Source organism: Sander lucioperca, chromosome 11, assembly GCF_008315115.2.
Source record: "Sander lucioperca isolate FBNREF2018 chromosome 11, SLUC_FBN_1.2, whole genome shotgun sequence".
NCBI classification, from domain to species: Eukaryota; Metazoa; Chordata; class Actinopteri; order Perciformes; family Percidae; genus Sander; species Sander lucioperca.
The window spans coordinates 1,128,879-1,146,674 of record NC_050183.1 but is presented as its reverse complement, the minus strand read 5'-3'; the positions used below and the strand labels follow the sequence as shown (position 1 = coordinate 1,146,674).

Genomic DNA, 17,796 nt, shown 5'->3' with positions numbered 1-17,796 from the left:
AGGTAGTTAAACAACTCCACAGTGGCAAAGCCCCAGGGATTGATGAGATCCGTCCAGAAATGCTTAAAGCTCTGGGTGTGGAGGGGTTGTCTTGGTTGACACGCCTCTTCAACATTGCGTGGAAGTCGGGGACGGTGCCTAAGGAGTGGCAGACCGGGGTGGTGGTTCCGCTTTTCAAAAAGGGGGACCAGAGGGTGTGTGCCAATTACAGGGGTATCACACTTCTCAGCCTCCCCGGTAAAGTCTACTCCAAGGTGCTGGAAAGGAGGGTTCGGTCGATAGTCGAACCTCAGGTTGAAGAGGAACAATGCGGATTCCGTCCTGGTCGTGGAACAACGGACCAGATCTTTACTCTCGCAAGGATCCTGGAGGGAGCCTGGGAGTATGCCCAACCGGTCTACATGTGCTTTGTGGATCTGGAGAAGGCGTATGACCGGGTCCCCCGGGAGATACTGTGGGAGGTGCTGCGGGAGTATGGGGTGAGGGGGTCCCTTCTCAGGGCCATCCAATCTCTGTACGACCAAAGCGAGAGCTGTGTCCGGGTTCTCGGCAGTAAGTCGGACTCGTTTCAGTTGAGAGTTGGCCTCCGCCAGGGCTGCGCTTTGTCACCAATCCTGTTTGTAGTATTTATGGACAGGATATCGAGGCGTAGTCGGGGTGGAGAGGGGTTGCAGTTTGGTGAGCTGGGGATCTCATCGCTGCTTTTTGCGGATGATGTGGTCCTGATGGCATCGTCGGCCTGTGACCTTCAGCACTCACTGGATCGGTTCGCAGCCGAGTGTGAAGCGGCTGGGATGAGGATCAGCACCTCTAAATCTGAGGCCATGGTTCTCAGCAGGAAACCGATGGAGTGCCTTCTCCAGGTAGGGAATGAGTCTTTACCCCAAGTGAAGGAGTTCAAGTACCTTGGGGTATTGTTCGCGAGTGAGGGGACAATGGAGCGGGAGATTGGTCGGAGAATCGGCGCAGTGGGTGCGGTATTACACTCAATGTATCGCACCGTTGTGACGAAAAGAGAGCTGAGCCAGAAGGCAAAGCTCTCAATCTACTGGTCAGTTTTCGTTCCTACCCTCACCTATGGTCATGAAGGCTGGGTCATGACCGAAAGAACGAGATCCAGGGTACAAGCGGCCAAAATGGGGTTCCTCAGGAGGGTGGCTGGCATCTCCCTTAGAGATAGGGTGAGAAGCTCAGTCATCCGTGAGGAGCTCGGAGTAGAGCCGCTGCTCCTTCGCGTCGAAAGGAGCCAGTTGAGGTGGTTCGGGCATCTGGTAAGGATGCCCCCTGGGCGCCTCCCTAGGGAGGTGTTTCAGGCACGTCCAGCTGGGAGGAGGCCTCGGGGAAGACCCAGGACTAGGTGGAGGGATTATATCTCCAACCTGGCCTGGGAACGCCTCGGGATCCCCCAGTCGGAGCTGGTTAATGTGGCTCGGGAAAGGGAAGTTTGGGGTCCCCTGCTGGAGCTGCTACCCCCGCGACCCGTTACCGGATAAGCGGAAGAAGATGGATGGATGGATGGATAACAGATTAAAACAGACAGTGATTTGGGGTCTTTTAAAGAGTTGCACATAATCACATAGATTATTTTTGGTGTAGTTAATACACCCTCACCCAACTGTGATAGTAATTGCTGTGCCAAGTATAAAAAGCAGAACAGTGGTCTGCCTTGAATATATGACAGTCATCAGGGTAGCTATTACCATTTTACCACTGCCACTAGCTTTGTACCATCCCCTGACATCTCGCGAGGACAGGATAATCATTGTGGCACAAGTGTGCTGGGAGTCGTCGCTAGCCCTCCTAGCTAAAAGTGGCTGATGTGATAGCGATGGTAAAACAGTCTGACAGGAGATAACATAATAATATCTTATATGTTTTGCTGTAATGAAACACAACATGCCTACCTGAAGACCCTGAGGACCAAGCATAGTATTGTTTATATATTCAACCACACCTGAAGAAGGCAAGAAAACTTCTGACCTATAAACAGTGTTTTAAACCATTTAACCATTCAATGAAGCAATGGAAGCTGTTAATGCATCACCTGGCACTTTGGAAGGAATCAACCATGATTAACAGCACAGCGCAAGTGCTGAACCTCACTGACCAGACTTTGCAATCCAAGGCTTTCAAACATGCAAAACACATTTATAATACCATGCTTGAGAGGATATTCATAGAGCACATTCAGAAGATCATTATTGCCTATACATACCTCATGTCAGTGATAAAGTACTCAAGTCGTGGACTCTGACTCGAGTCGCTATTCTCTGGACTCGTGACTCGACTTTGACTGGTGCACTGATTACTTGGACTCGAGGATGAAATCGGACTTGAGCATTCATGAAATAGGACTCGGAAGTTGGATGAAGTTTCTGACTACTTTTGTGTAATAGGCAGTGATGGAGTATTCAAGTCCTGGACTCAGACTCTTCTTTGGTGACTCAGACTTGGACTCCGACTGGAACACTGGAGACTCAAGACTTGACTTGGACTCAACAGTTGGTGACTCGAGACTTGACTCAGACTTGACAGTTTGTGACTTGAGACTTGACTTGGACTCGACAGTTGGTGACTCGAGACTTGACTTGGACTCGACAGTTGGTGACTCGACTACAACACTGCCTCATGTTAACCGAAACCTTGACCTGACCATAACTCTAAACCTTATCTCTAAATCTTAAATCAACTTAACCATCACCAAAAATGTAAACCAAATCATGTTGCCATTAATAGCAACATCCTGTCATCACTGTGGAGGATTGTTTCTCCCTCATCTTTCTTTACCTGTGGAGACATATAATTCCTGTTGTGTCAAAATATAGGAAAAAGGTACAACCAGACACACACATGTAACTTTATATAAACACACACACACACACACACACACACACACACACATACAGATTTACGATGAAAGGGAGTCACCCACAGTTCAGCTGGGTGATAACAGGAGTGCTTCTCCTGTATGGAATGCAAAGGTTAGACATAACTGTAATGGGGTCAACAGAGGAAAAGGGAGATATATCCAAACAGAGTGAGAGCAAGGGCACCTCTCATGCTAGAATCAAACACACACCTCTCCTGCTTCTGCTACAGCCATGGATATTGGGCCCAGTATTAGCCGTCTCTTCTTTGCACTTGGCATTAGTGCATTTTCCAACCCAGTTAGCAAAGACCTTGGAGCTCAGCACTGGGGTAAAAAGTGGCACTCTCGGCTCAATCTCGGCATTGAGCTGAATTCAGCTGAGTAACTTTAAATTCAATGTTACATAACAAACATTTTGAAAGATCTGTACAGCTGATTTAACAGGTTTCTTCCAAAGGCATATCAGATAATTTATGACATTTTGATGTAGAATCTGAAGTTGTCAACATTGTGCACCAGGGTACATTTTTAGGTTATTAATAACAAATGTTATGGTTTAAGAGGAAATAAAGCATCTATCAAAATCTTCAGGGAGGAAGGAATATCTAATAATTATTGCGAAAGTCTCGACAGACAGTTTACCAGAAATGCATGACCGTAAAAAAGCTGTGACAACTACAGTCCTGCTGTCGGTCTACTGCCAGATTTAGCCGACAAACAGCCAGATATCCATCAGTGAGCAGAGTTGAAATGCAATAAGAATACAATATTGTGGGGGGCCCCCCCCCCACAATATTCGCTAAAGAACAACAAAGAACAACAATCCTGGGGCTGCTTAGGATTTAGTGCCTTGCCCATTGACACTGTGGGGCGTGTGGGCTGGAAGCAACCTCTGAATAAGTCTGCCCACTCACTGTGCTGCTCTGCTGTCACAGTGTGTGTTTTTATAGGAATGTGTGATGTTTTGGAAGTAAATCCTGAAATTATGCAGGATGGGGAAAAAAAGTATACTTCTCACTGAGGAACTGACAATGATATTTTAGATATTGCCTTTGCCAGTTTTGTTTATTATATATTCTAATTATAAGGAAGTCCGATCAATCCGACAAAATAAAAATGTTTAAAGTAACTAAATTAATTAAAACACAAGCACAAAATGAAGTTGAGCAAATTCAACTGAATCGTGGTATTTTACTTCAGTTATAGTATTGTGAACATAAACGTGAATTAACTCAATAGAATGAGAATGCTACATGTAAATGTAGTTACATTCCAGTTATGTAATGTATTAAAGTAATTAGATTGTATTTTGCCTTCCACAATACGTCAGTGGGTTATGTTTTGTTTGGGGGGTCCTTGACATGAATGTTCAGCACTGGGAGTAAGAGGGTGGAAATAGTTTTTGGTTATTGATCTGCATACATGTCAAGTTGGCTAGTGCACCTTAGACAAGAGTCTAACAAGAACTGTAGAATGTAATAGAACAGAACTTCTTATATGGTTTATACCTGCATGTATTCTTAATTGACATCTTAAAGCAGCCATATTATGCTCATTTTCAGGTTCATAATTGTATTTTAAGGTTGTACCAGAATAGGTTTACATGGTTTAATTTTCAAAAAACACCATATTTTTGTTGTACTGCACCGCTCTCTCTCACTGCTGCAGATCCTCTTTTCAGCTGGTCTCTGTTTTAGCTACAGAGTGAGACCACTTTTCTTCTTCTTCTTCTGTACTATCTTTGATTGCACTTGCACATGCACAGTAGCTCAGATGTAGATCATGTCAGCTAGCTAGCTCCATAGACAGTAAAAGAAAGGCTGTTTCTACAACTTCGTTCAGTTACAAGGCAGGATTAGCTGGGAGACTTCTAAATGAGGGCATGTAAGTAGTTCTTTTGTAGATTATGGTGAACTTGTGTGTGTTGTAGCAGTGCTTTGCTATTGAGAACGAGGTAGCATGCTAGCGTTAGCATGCTAGCGTTAGCATGCTAGCGTTAGCATGCTAGCGTAACGCTACGAGCTAATGGTTGCGGTTAGCCTGCTCGTTTCGGCTTGTGACATCACAAGCCATGCCGATTTTGAACAGCTCACCCAGAGACTGAAGGCAGGACACATTCAGAAACCGTATCTCACTCTAAACAGCATGGATGGATTTTTTTCAAAGTTTGTATGTGTGTGGAAGCACCAGAGACACAACATAACACCCCAAATCCCAGAAAAAGTGATTTTTTTCATAATATGGGCACTTTAAAATGATGAAGCTGATTCTGACTTAATATAAGAGCTTGATGAAGCTCAAATTCTACTTTCCTTATCAACATACAGTATGTTTGTCATCTGCCATAGCCACACAGGGCTGTGCAAACATCATTGCAGACTAAATGCATTCCCGCTGTATAACATCACACAGGAATGTAGAGGAATCAAATGAGCTTTTATTATTGACTTACCTAATGTAAATATAAGTTACTATTTCAAGTCAACTTAAAATTAGTTTTCCCTTTAAGATCACCTAAAAACGTCAATAAGACTTGGAGTTTGACAATAATAAAAACACATTATTTGTTACCCCGATGAAAGTGATACACTTTTGTTACCTGACCTGGGTCCAAGAAGTATGACCCTTTGCTTCTTCAGATCATCTGGTGAGGTTGTGCAAGATATTGTATAATAGAATACACGAATCTTGGGTCTTGGAGCCACCTGCTAGGGATTCCGCAGGCTTCAAAAAGGGGCTTTGATCAACTGGTGGGCTGTGTGTGTGTGTGTGTGTGTGTGTGTGTGTATTTTTTTGGGGGGGGGCAGCTGCAAGCCCAGCCTCTTGAGGGATCAAGAGAAGTGTTTGATGTGGAGATTTCCTCACCAGGTGGTATATAAAATGGCCAGGGCTCCTAAAGTATTACAAATGCCTGTCTGTCACAGAGGTGCTTGGCAGAAATATTGCCTGAAGCCAATCAAATATGTTTTTGCTATCAAGGGGCTGTGTGGACTACTGAATGCCAGTTTGCCTTAGTACTTGTGTACTTGTAGTACATATTGTAATGACTCGCACACAGGCCAGAGTTCAGTTAGCTCGTTTATTAGCCAAAAGTACAACCTACAGGCATTAAAACACAGAGGCCCGAGTCTCGGCCGGAACTCTAAGAGCCAGAACTTCCTCAACCCGCTGACTATACCCCCAGGGGGTCCGCCCCCATCTCGCCAGGCTGCCAACCGTCAACTTGCCCGGGGTTATACGTAGATGATTGGCAGCCGGTCAATACAATATGAATATGAACAGTAGCTTTAATGACAGGCCATTTTATCATTCACTCTGCCTGTTAAATGCTGTAAAAATGCCTTATCTTGATGTAAATCATTTCCACTTTGAGTGGAACATTTCTTTAGAGCTGCAGCTCAGATTCCAGACTGGAAAAAATGTATTCTACCAAGCAATTTTTTTTTCTTCTCTATTTTCTGATTTGTGACTCCACAGTGAGTCACATCATATTCACAAAACCTTGATTTTTCACCCATATTCTATAAGGCAATGTAGTGACCTTGGCTATCACTGTGAATGTCTGGGAAATGTAAGAATGGAGTTAACATCATATTTCAAGGACACAGTAAAGGTCGAGGAACAGGTTAAAGTTAATAAAGTGTCAATGTTATGATGCGTTAAATTCACTGGATCAGTTAGGGAAGATGTGGAGAGCCTTCCTTTAAGTGCTCTTATCAAAACAGGCTGAGTGACTCAACATATTACTAAATTCCCGTGTTGTACGTCAATGCATCAATGAGTAGAGAGGCAGAGACATAAAGGGGGGGATTTGATAGAGTGTATGCGTGTGCGTGTATGCTGGTATTTGTGGGTGTTAGTTAAACTTGTGTTTCAGTCGCTGCGTTAAATAAATTTGTCCAAAAATAAAATGGACACAGATTTGTCAGTGAGTCATCTAAAGATGTGTGTATGTGCATAAAACAAGGTGTGTGTATGCATGTTGGGGTGGTAGTGGTTTGGGGGTGGGCGGCGCACAATGAATAGCTCTTGGACTAAATTAAATTTCAGCTGGAATTAAATGATGGGAAGTGGTTTCTGTGTGTGCTACCAGATCGCTGTGGGAGGGCAATATCGCTAAAAGGCTTTTAGAGGATTAATTTAATGTGTTTTTTTTCTTTTTTTTCTCTCTCTCTCCCAGCTAGTTCTTTTTTATTTCTTTGTTCCCCATCCAGGTGCTCATAAACCACAGCATTCCTTTTGCGTTGACATTTAGTAGCTAGAAAATGGCAGCAAGCCAGACATGGTGCTGTGTCCAAGGAGGTGGGCAGAGTGTTGTGTCTATGTTGTTTACATATCTGGGGGAGGCATTATAGAACAAAGCAACACACATGCTGTTGTTTTGTTTCGCTAGGAATAAAAGTGGGTGACATGCTGTAGAAGCTGTGGTGGATAGAGAAAGCAGGTTTGAGCCCTACAGCAACCAAAAGCAATGTTCCCTATGAAGTGTCCTCGAAAAACTCACCTGTGGGGCGGCCTCTAGCTCACCCAGTAAAAGCGTTTGGCCCATGTAGGCTGAGTCCTTTGCTGCGTGTCATCCCCCATCTCTCTCCCCCTTTCCTGTCTATCCATTGTCACTATTAAATAAAGGGAAAAGCCCCCAAAAAAATTATCTTAAAAAAAAAAAAAAAAAAACTCACCAGCTCATGTGTTGTATATTACTTTGGAACACCATAACCTTTACACTTTAGTACCTTGGAGATGGTGTGGAGAATAAAGCCTAACTCATATGGTTACTTGACATGCAGAACATCACATGGTCAGTGAAATCACCTATGTAATAATAGTTTTGGAAATGGTTTTGAACTCATTCAATCAAAACTCAGAAGTCCACTTTGTCAAAGACCTTGATGTCACAAAAGCAGGGCAACAGATGACCACATATGACATTTTGGTGCAAAAGTATAAATATATATAGTGTAATAAAGGAATCATTTGACCCTCATTTCTGTCCAATAAAAACAGAAGTAAAAACAAGTTTTACTGAAAAGTTATGCCTTTTGACTATTTCATGGCTGGCAGCAGTAACATTCTGTAAGTCTCTGCTGGTTGCCTGGCAACCACATAGTGACAACAAGACTACTCTTGGTTTTTATACAGATTAAACAAATGAGACATAATCTGTTAACTAGTGTGCTTTGACAGTGCTGTGAAGTGGATTTTGTACTAATACTCAAGAATTGAACAATATACTCCTAGTTTCAGAACCATTGTCTTCAAGGAAAGTTTTCTAATATCTGATACACAACTTTAAATATGATTGTTCCACTGAAAACACTAAAAAACAGCTTCCCATATTCTGTGGAGGCAGGTCAAGTACAAGTGGTAAAAGTAAAAACTTAAAATCACCACAACCATGGCATTTTATTCGAATAAACCATCCTATTAATCAGCATGCTTTTCTGCTGCTTCAGACATGTAAGATAGAGGTTTCTTGTAATTTCAAAAGTTAAAATTTTAGTTTTAAAAATGTATAGCATTAGCTGTCAAATGCCATCGCACAATCCTTTATTTGGTTATTTTGAAACAGTCAGAACTCGTTTCAGGTTACGCCTCATAACACTGAACAACTGATCCCGCCTGTGACCCATCACTCAATCAATCATGCAAACAATCCATTCCCCCAGTACATTCATCAATTAATCACACAACCAATCAGATATGGTTATACAGAAGCTGATGATGCTCACACAAAAACATTAGTGCCACTCTCCTCTCACTTGAAATTAACAGGCGAGAGAGTGACAGTGAAGCGATGAATGGTTTCTAGTTTGCTGGGGCTTATTTTGATGACCCATGTTCAGTTAAATTATTGCAGTAATGATGCCATGACAGTGATGAATCACTTCTGTTTCTATTTCTTCAGCTGTGTCAGCAATTACACTTTGGAAATGGACTCACGGTGATTATGCAGAACTTTGGCAAAACTTGCAAATGTAAAAATACAGTTAATTTTACTGTATGAGGAATATAAGTTTATCCAGGGCTGTCACTTTGGTAAAAAAATAAGGTGTTGGGGTAAATGTAGAGGTAAGATGATGAATACAAATACACAAGAAAGTGTTACAATGCAAACAATTTCAGCAAAAATATGAGAAAATGGGTTTATCCTCAATTGTTGAGGAAACAAAGTTGGTACTGTACTGGATTTTAACTAATCCCTGGTCTACACGCTGTTAATTACTGGGAAAACTGAATAGTTGAGAATTTCTTTAAATCCTATACTGTATGAATGAATATTAGTAAATATTCATCTATTCTCTTTCAGATACTAGCAGAATTCATGCAGCCTGCACAGCATGGCTCATTCAGATAATTTTACTTCGATCACTGCTCATTGTCATTTAATAAAGGGCAGGATAAATGGCCAAATAAACATGAACATTTAAATATGGAATTTCAAAGGAAGGAAGTGCAAAGGCCAGAAAGATCTTTCTAAGCACATTGAACTGTTCATTTCCTGCAGAACACTTGGTAACACACTCTATTGAACAGACTACGTACAGTATCTAAGTGCACCTGAAATTGTACGATTCTATGACTTCACACAGTACATCTCGTCTACTTTACAGTACATGCTAACCAGGTCGAATTTATTATTCAACTGTTGTACTTGGCGAGATAAAGTTATTGTTATTCCATATCTGATCTTCTGAGCTAAATAAAAATCGACAAATTACCAACCAGTAAAGCACCTCCTCTTTCTCAGACAATCATTGTAATTGTCGGCACTTGGAAAAGTTTGGATCTAGCGCAGTGATTAGTGATAGTCTGTCTCGTCAGTGAGAGGGGGAAAGGTAATCAAAGATAATTGCTGCAAATCATTGTGATGTTTTAATTGTGCACCTGCATTTCTCAATTGTTGGCTTCACATTTTAGCCAAGTGTCTTTCTGCAATCTATCCACGTCAGTGATTTGTGTGTGTATTTTTTTGTAGTTGATGTTTTTGATTTGTGCAGTCAGAGGTTCAATGTCTCGCTCAAGGACACTGTGACACAACGAACTGTTGTCTATTGAAAGAGTTGACGATGCAAAGATTGACCCTGTAGTCACAGTTTAGCGTTTTTGCACATAAAAGCTGCTAGGAAAATTTGTATGTTGAAGGTCCAAACAAACAATGAGAGGGACCGAACTGACAGCACATTGTCAAACAGGCAGTTGAAGGCAGGGAGTTTATATAACAGTGACTTTATGTGGGCTGAGAATCAGCTTTTTTGTTTTTTATGAGTCTATAACATCTTACTTAGGCCTGATGGGACATCATATGTGTATTTAAAACAAATCTTATGGAGTGCAGCTTTACTCTGCCCCATTTGTTCCTCACATTACGCCTTCCTGTACTAATGTTTTGTCTCATCTCAACCAAATGTTGTAAGGCTTATCGATACTGTTTGTATCCTGCTAAACGATAGTCATACTCATATGATTTGACAGCTCTATGTAACCCTGCTGCCTAGTGATGTGCTTCATGTTACTAATGACTTAACTGTAAGAACTATTTTAATGTTACTTACAATAATTGCCATGTAAATAAAGTATTTTGCATTCTGAATCTTCATTCTCAGTACAGCCCATCTCCATGTGAAGTTCCATGGAAATTAGCATCCCACAGAGTTGGCATTTGAATTTCTAATTGCAGGTTCCCATGTGTAATTAAATTGAGTTATCATTTTGCAGACATGCTTTGCATCAACAAATTAAAAGCGTCTTATACAATGTCTGATAACGTCAGCCCTCTGATGGTAAAGGGAATTCATTGCTTTTGTGCAGAGCCGCAAAAAATTATTTTTATTTTTGTTTATGAAACAACTCCCAAGCTTGACCTTGAGCTTTTTTAATGAAGGGGTATTGTAAATGTGTAATTATTTTGTAGATCAGACAATATACCACTTAAATGGACTGACATACAAAGGTAAAAACATTTAAATCAGTGAACTTTTACTCAAAGTGATCTTTAAATAACAACATGCTGAGTATTTTTCCACTGTACCAAATAGTATTGGTTCCTATTCCCACTATACTATGCCTGAGGTTGTCACCCTGATATATTCCAACCCAGTCTTACGGCAGTTCGTGAAATGTTCATGTAATTTAATCTATTGATTCGTGTACACAACACGTTGTTGTTTATTGATATTTTCAAAACTATAATGCTACATCTATCAACATTTATTTAGATGTTATCATGCTATTCATTTCTTTATTTTAATAATATTATTTCGGTCTTATTACCGGTGAAATATTACAGTATGCTGTAAGACAGAACACTACGATATTTAATCAGTGGTTTTGTCACCAGCAAGAACACGTTGCTCAGTTTTGTTCCGGTAAGTTATGCACCGTAATAATGTAAAAATCTGCGGAATTCCAGAAGTGACGTAGTAATTACCGCTCAGCGTCTGTGAAAGATTGCTGCACGTTGTGCGTGAGAATTTATACAATAAAAATACCAATAATGAAAAAATAGTGTTTTATGCTAAACACTTTGATTTGCCTTGTCGCAGAAAAATACTAGGCCTATATAAAAAACCTACAGTTCAGTGTTTAGAAATACAGCCTAATGGCTTGTTTGACAAATGTGCATTTGTTTTGACTTGTACTGTTGTGAAAAACAAAAAATAAACTATCATTTTTTATTTTCTTTTCCATGCATCGTTATTTAAAAAGGCAATTTTCTAATTATCTATTAGCAAAGACTAAAGGGAAAAAAACATGAGCATATTTATGTGTGGGACTTTGTTTGATTTAACATCACACTGCATTATTAGTTGTTTTAAATAAATTACTTTTTTAAAATAATTTATGGTAGGCCTAACATATTAATTATTATATTCAGAAGATGATCCTCATATAAATCACCATGGTTACAGCTTGTAGCCATCCTAACCTTTGTAGCCTTTACTGAGACTACCTTTTCAAAATTAAGAAGGGAAAATATGAAAATATCACCGAAGCACGTCAAGCTTGAGCTACCACCTACGGAGCTAAGCATAGTAGTACAGTTAACGTGATGCTAGACCACCGAACCTCGGGGGGCGGGGGAGAGATGAATGTTCGGAAATAAGAGGTTGCTGTGGCCCGCCGTACAGGTTAGGTTGACCAGCGGGCAGCAGCGGTGGCCAGAGCGAGTAGCAGCAGCTGTGGCGGCCGGAGCGAGCAGTTGCAGCGGCCGTAGCGGGCGATCACGGGGGGACATCCTCAGCGGTGAACGCGAACGGGGGCTGGAGTATAACCTAGCTAGGTGGAAAGCTAACGCTAGCCGGCCACCTGTTCCATCAATCCTGCTTGCAAGTGTCCGCTCATTAGACAAAAACTGGACTACATCCAACTTCAACGAAACTCCCAACCCGAGTTCAGAGACTGTTTTTGTTGTTGTGGAAACAATAGTGTACCGGACTATCCAGCCTGTTTCTCTGTCGCCGGGTAAGAGTGGAGATGGGCTGTGTTAACATGGACTTGTGCAGAAATGAGCTGCTCATTAACTGGTGATCACTGGACGTCAGTGAGTAATCAACATTATTTAGGAGTTACTAAACACTATATTGACTCTAGTAAGGATAGGGATTTTTAGTTTTTTAGTTAGGTACTTGGAAGAATTGTGCAATAATGACAGATTCACACATTTTTCTTTTGTTTACAGTAAATAAATAATTACAAATCTTAAAATCAAGTTTATAAAGTAACTTTCTTTGCATTCATTTAATTCCTAATCAAGATACACTGGTAAACATTGCTTTTGATTGTTAATATGTACTATTACTATAATAGTTCTATTATTTCTGAAATGCAAAATAATAGAATTTTAATCATGTGATAAAATATGTGATTAATGGCTATTAACTATAGAACTTCGGCGATTAAAAAAAAATTAATCGTTTGACAGTCCTAGTACATATACAACATGTGTTTTGGCATTTTTGGCACACTTCTACCTCAGCCTATACTGCACACAGACACAAGTACTCTTGCATATTCTGCTGAAATAGAGACCTGTGTGCTGTGGTGCCATGCCAACAATCTCATTCAATCATTTCACAAACTGAGGAAAGGGTCGTGACATGGGTCAGAGGGTATCAAAGGTCATAAATGATTAACCAATCCATCGGCTCTGCTCCTATAGGCACCTTGGTGTTCATATGGGCAACACCTTTGGCTGGAAGGCCCATGTTGAAAGTGTGTGTTATCATTTAGAGCAGACACTCATGGGAGGGCTGGGCAATATATCGATATTATATCGATATTGTGATATGAGACTAGATATCGTCTTAGATTTTGGATATCGTAAATGGCATAAGTGTTGTCTTTTCCTGGTTTTAAAGGCTGCATTATAGTAAAGTGATGTCATTTTCTGAACTTACCAGACTGTTTTAGCTCTTCTATTATTTTTACCTTTACCCACTTAGTCATTATATCCACATTACTGAAGATTATTTATCTTAAATCTCATTGTGAAGATATTTTGTTAAAGCACCAATTGTCAACCCTATAATATCGCCACAATATCGACATTGAGGTATTAGGACAAGAATATCGCGATAGCTGATTTTCTCCATATCGCCCAGCCCTAACTCACGGTGAATCAGAGGGTTTTTGTTATACTAGGCTGCATTACAGAGCATTTTAATATGTCAGAAAGCATGGCAATATCTAAAAACATCTCATTAAAACTTGCTTGTCAGGTGACTGTCATGAAGGTTGTGTAGAGGAATAGAAACCAGTCTCTCCATGCAAGCACAGAGAATATGGTCTGATCCATCTGTATTCTCCATGCCAAGTATCCTCTGGCAGAAGAAATAGGGTACCCCAATGTAAAGTAAATATTTCTAAACTATACTCCTAATTTGGACCTACCTCAATTAAAACTTTAAATAATGTTACTTGAGGCTGCAGTGGTTTTGCAATAGCTTCATGTTATAATGCATATGGTTGTGTGTTGCTCTTGTCACTCTTTGCGAAAGATGAGCAATAGATTGTGGCTGTGTGATGTGCTTCATTCTGACTACATATATGTCAGCTGTATGATAAAACAATATGTCAAGTGTTATGTGTGAAGCATTTGAACTCAAGGCAAATATCGCCTGCAAAGTGGTCTCCATGATATGTAAAAATTAAAACGTTGTCGTAGGACTATAGCACACACATCGGTGGAAAGGTCTCGACAGTCACATATGTCAGTCTGAAGAGGAAAATACCTATATTACGAATATTATGTATTTGTATTTATCTTTCATATCCGTCAAGCGGTTACATTATTACGGTGCAAACTGGAACAAAACTGAGCAACGTGTTGTTGCTGGTGACAAAATCACTGATTAAATATGTACATTAAAGTGATACTGTCGTTAAAGACCCACTGATCGCTGTCCGATTCTCTGATATGAATGCCTGCGTTGCATTGTGGCTAATGGGCTTAGAATGCGCCCCACTTGGCCCATATCGTAGCATTCTGTCTTACAGCATACTGTAATATTTCACCGGTAATAAGACCGAAATAATATTATTAAAATAAAGAAATACATACCATGATAACATCTAAATAAATGTTGATAGATGTAGCATTATAGTTTTAAAAAATATCAATAAACAACAAAGCAATCCAGCTTCCCTGGCAATAAGACCGAAATAATAACATTAAAAGAAATACATATAAACCATGATAAGATCTCATGAATAATGTTGATTAAAACAGTTGGGCTAAAAATACCAATAATAGCAAAGCTGTATACAGCTTCTCTGCTGCAGCCCGACTGAAAGATGAAAGATGCTTCCCATTGAAATACATTAGTTTAAAAAACGTGCTGATATCACGAATAAAATGAGATAAACGTGTTGTGCACACAAATCAATAGATTCCATAGGCGGCACTAGGCTATTTTTAGGGGTGCTGAAGCACCCCTTAAAATCATCTCAGCACCCCTGAAAAATAAAGTCCTTATCATTGTGATTTTGTGAAATCGTTTATTGCTCAAACGTTATTACTTTTGCGATGGAATAGGATAAATGACGACTCAGCTCAATTGTAGCCTAAAGTCAACAGCCTGTCTGCGATTCCCTGAATGAGGGCGCCTCAGTCAGCCTACTGTTCAGTCTGCGCAGATAACTTTGGGGAACAGTCGTCAGAGTATGGCTACTTTCAACCACTGAAAAGGTATGGCTCATGGAGTGAAAATTAAATCTAATCGAATGAATACGTTAAGTAGGCTACAGGTGTAGTATTTGTGGAACCAATCTGTGATTCCCTGATCACAATGATGGCAATTATATCTGAATTAGCCTAGCTTATTCACCACGGAGTCCAATTTTGTTGTGCAACGTTAGACAAAATTGCTAACTGTAGGCAAACGTAGCTTAGGAGTAGCCTACAACGAGTTTTTAAAGTGTGCTATTAATATCCTACCGTAACGGCTTGAGCACTGCTAAAAATAGACTAGCGCCGCCGCTGCAGTTACCTCCCTACCAGACACTTTCTTATTTTTTAATCATAAATATATATATATATATATATATATACTATAAATAAGTCAATGCCGATGAAAAAGAAATAATTCGACCTGACGGATCATCAGACTCATTCATATCAGAACTGAAACACTGGAACAACAAACTCTGACTCACAGTCTGTTTCCCCATAGATGGATATACGTTTCTTTTTTTAAAGAAAACAGCCAGGTTCAGGTGAGAAAGTATAAGATAAGCCTTTAACATTATCCCACTGCACTGAACAGCAAACCCATATTCACATATGTTATAAATAGGTGAATTTATAACCTTTGGTAGCCTACACCATGCATTCTCTGTTGATTAGTCGATTACATTTGCCTTCTGGTTGACAGCACAAAGGAGTGAGGAGAATAGAGAGGGAGAAGGGCAGAGGCATATATATATATATATATACATCTCTTTGTCCACTCTCTCTCCATCCTGCTCTCTCCCTCTATCCCCCTCCCTCTGTCACTGACAATCACATACAAAACATTTTGTAATCAACTACAAAATAATCTTCAAATAAAAGAGAAAACAAAACACAGTAGTCCTACTATATATACACACACACACACACACACACACACACACACACATATATATATCTCAATGATGTAAATGAAAAAGTTGAAAATTAACAGCAATTAACGAATAATAATAATAATTTTATTTAGTATTTTATAGTATTACTAGATATTTTCTCCATCTGGTTCAGAGGCATTATTAGATTAGATTATTCATCATTTAGCTGTTTAACCATATCAGTTTCTATCAATGATGTAAATGAAAAAGTTGAAAATTAACAGCAGAAAAAAACATGAATAATCCTGTCTAAGAATATGTTAAGGTTTATTTTACCAGTTCAAGGTATGTGCAGGGGCGTAGCTCAAAATTCTGGGCCCTGTAGAAAGGCATTTTCTATGGGCCCCTCCCTGCATCCACAGCTATTCATTCTAGCATATTTTTGGGCCCTCCTCACATGAGGAACTCAGTCCCCTTTCCCCCACCAGTCCGACGCCCCTGGGTATGTGTGCTGCAATAACCATGCTTTGTAGCAGATGCCTTGAATCTGTTGATAATTCGTCATAATTGCATGTCTCAATATGTCTATTTCTTTCCCCAAAACTCACCAGAAGTCATGACTTAAGGGTTTAAAAAAAAAATCTTATATTATCTTATAATGCCCCCAAAAATCACTCGGTAACCTTATCAAAGTTGATTTAAATTTCCAAAACAAAAGTTAGAAGCCAGGGTTATCAAGGGTTACAATAGAACTATTTTAAAAAACAAACGCTTCAAAAGTAATGTTAAGTATTTTGATAAACCTTGTAAATCTGCAGAAAAAAAGAAAGAAAACTGATTTACTGACTAAAATGACTGCCACAGCCCAGTATGGTGGTTGAGGCCTCATGGAAAACATACAAATCTTCTGAGATTTACTACTGCCCTATGCACTTCTGCGGACTCCCCACAGCATCAAACTGTATGTGTATGTAACATATTTGTCACTCTGCCATTAACTATGAAGGTGTCAATATTTTGTAAATCAGGCAATAGACCACTCGTATAGGATTGTGACATATAGACATGACAGGTAAAAACTGTTCACTTTTTTTACGCTATGGTACTATTCTCACAAGTATGTGGTAATATTGCACTACCTTAAGTACAAAAAAACCAACAGATCATCAAAAAGTAGGGCACCTGGGTAGCTCACCTGGGTAGCTCACCTGGGTAGCTCACTTGGGTAGCTCACCTGGGTAGCGCAGGCGCCCATATGCAGAGGCTCAGTCCTCGACGCAGCGGCTCAGGGTTCAAGTCGGACCTGCAGCCATTTGCTGCATGTCTTCCCCCTCTTTCTCCCCCTTTCCTGTCTACAGCTGTCCTGTCTATTAAAGGAAAAATGCCCAAAATATAATCTTAAAAAAATAAAAAAATAGATCATCAAAAAGTACCTCTTTTCACAAATCTAAGTACATCTGACATTAACTGTGTACAAAAAAACATCTAGAAAGACCAGTTTCACATTAAAACACACTACGGTCGTACAAAGTACATGCATACCTTTGGATAGGATTTTCTTAATACGTTTTACAAACACTATGCTCATTGTTCATAACTAATAGTCAATAAAACATTTGCGTAAGATACTGTATCTATGGTTGTTTATTTTGCCTGATATATGAACCCACAACCTTAGTGTTGATAACTTACAGTAGTGCTCAAACCATCAGGGCCACAAAGGACAACTGCAATGATTACAGTGTGTACAATACAATAGTGAGGATGAGGCTTGTGATGACATCACTACTGACCAATGTCAGGCTTGGATTGGACATTCAAGGTGCATGAACTATGAAAACATACATTGTGATGTGGATGAGAATTTATGGCCAAATCCAGAC

At 39.9% G+C, this 17,796-nt stretch overlaps 1 long non-coding RNA gene across 1 annotated transcript; it reads left to right on the top strand.

The window, feature by feature from the left end:
* Positions 1-647: 647 nt before the first annotated feature.
* Positions 648-14,759, top strand: LOC118496300. Its single transcript, XR_004898843.1, has 4 exons — positions 648-657; positions 7,292-7,296; positions 13,878-13,880; positions 14,663-14,759. It is a non-coding gene; the product is annotated as an uncharacterized LOC118496300 (long non-coding RNA).
* Positions 14,760-17,796: the final 3,037 nt, after the last annotated feature.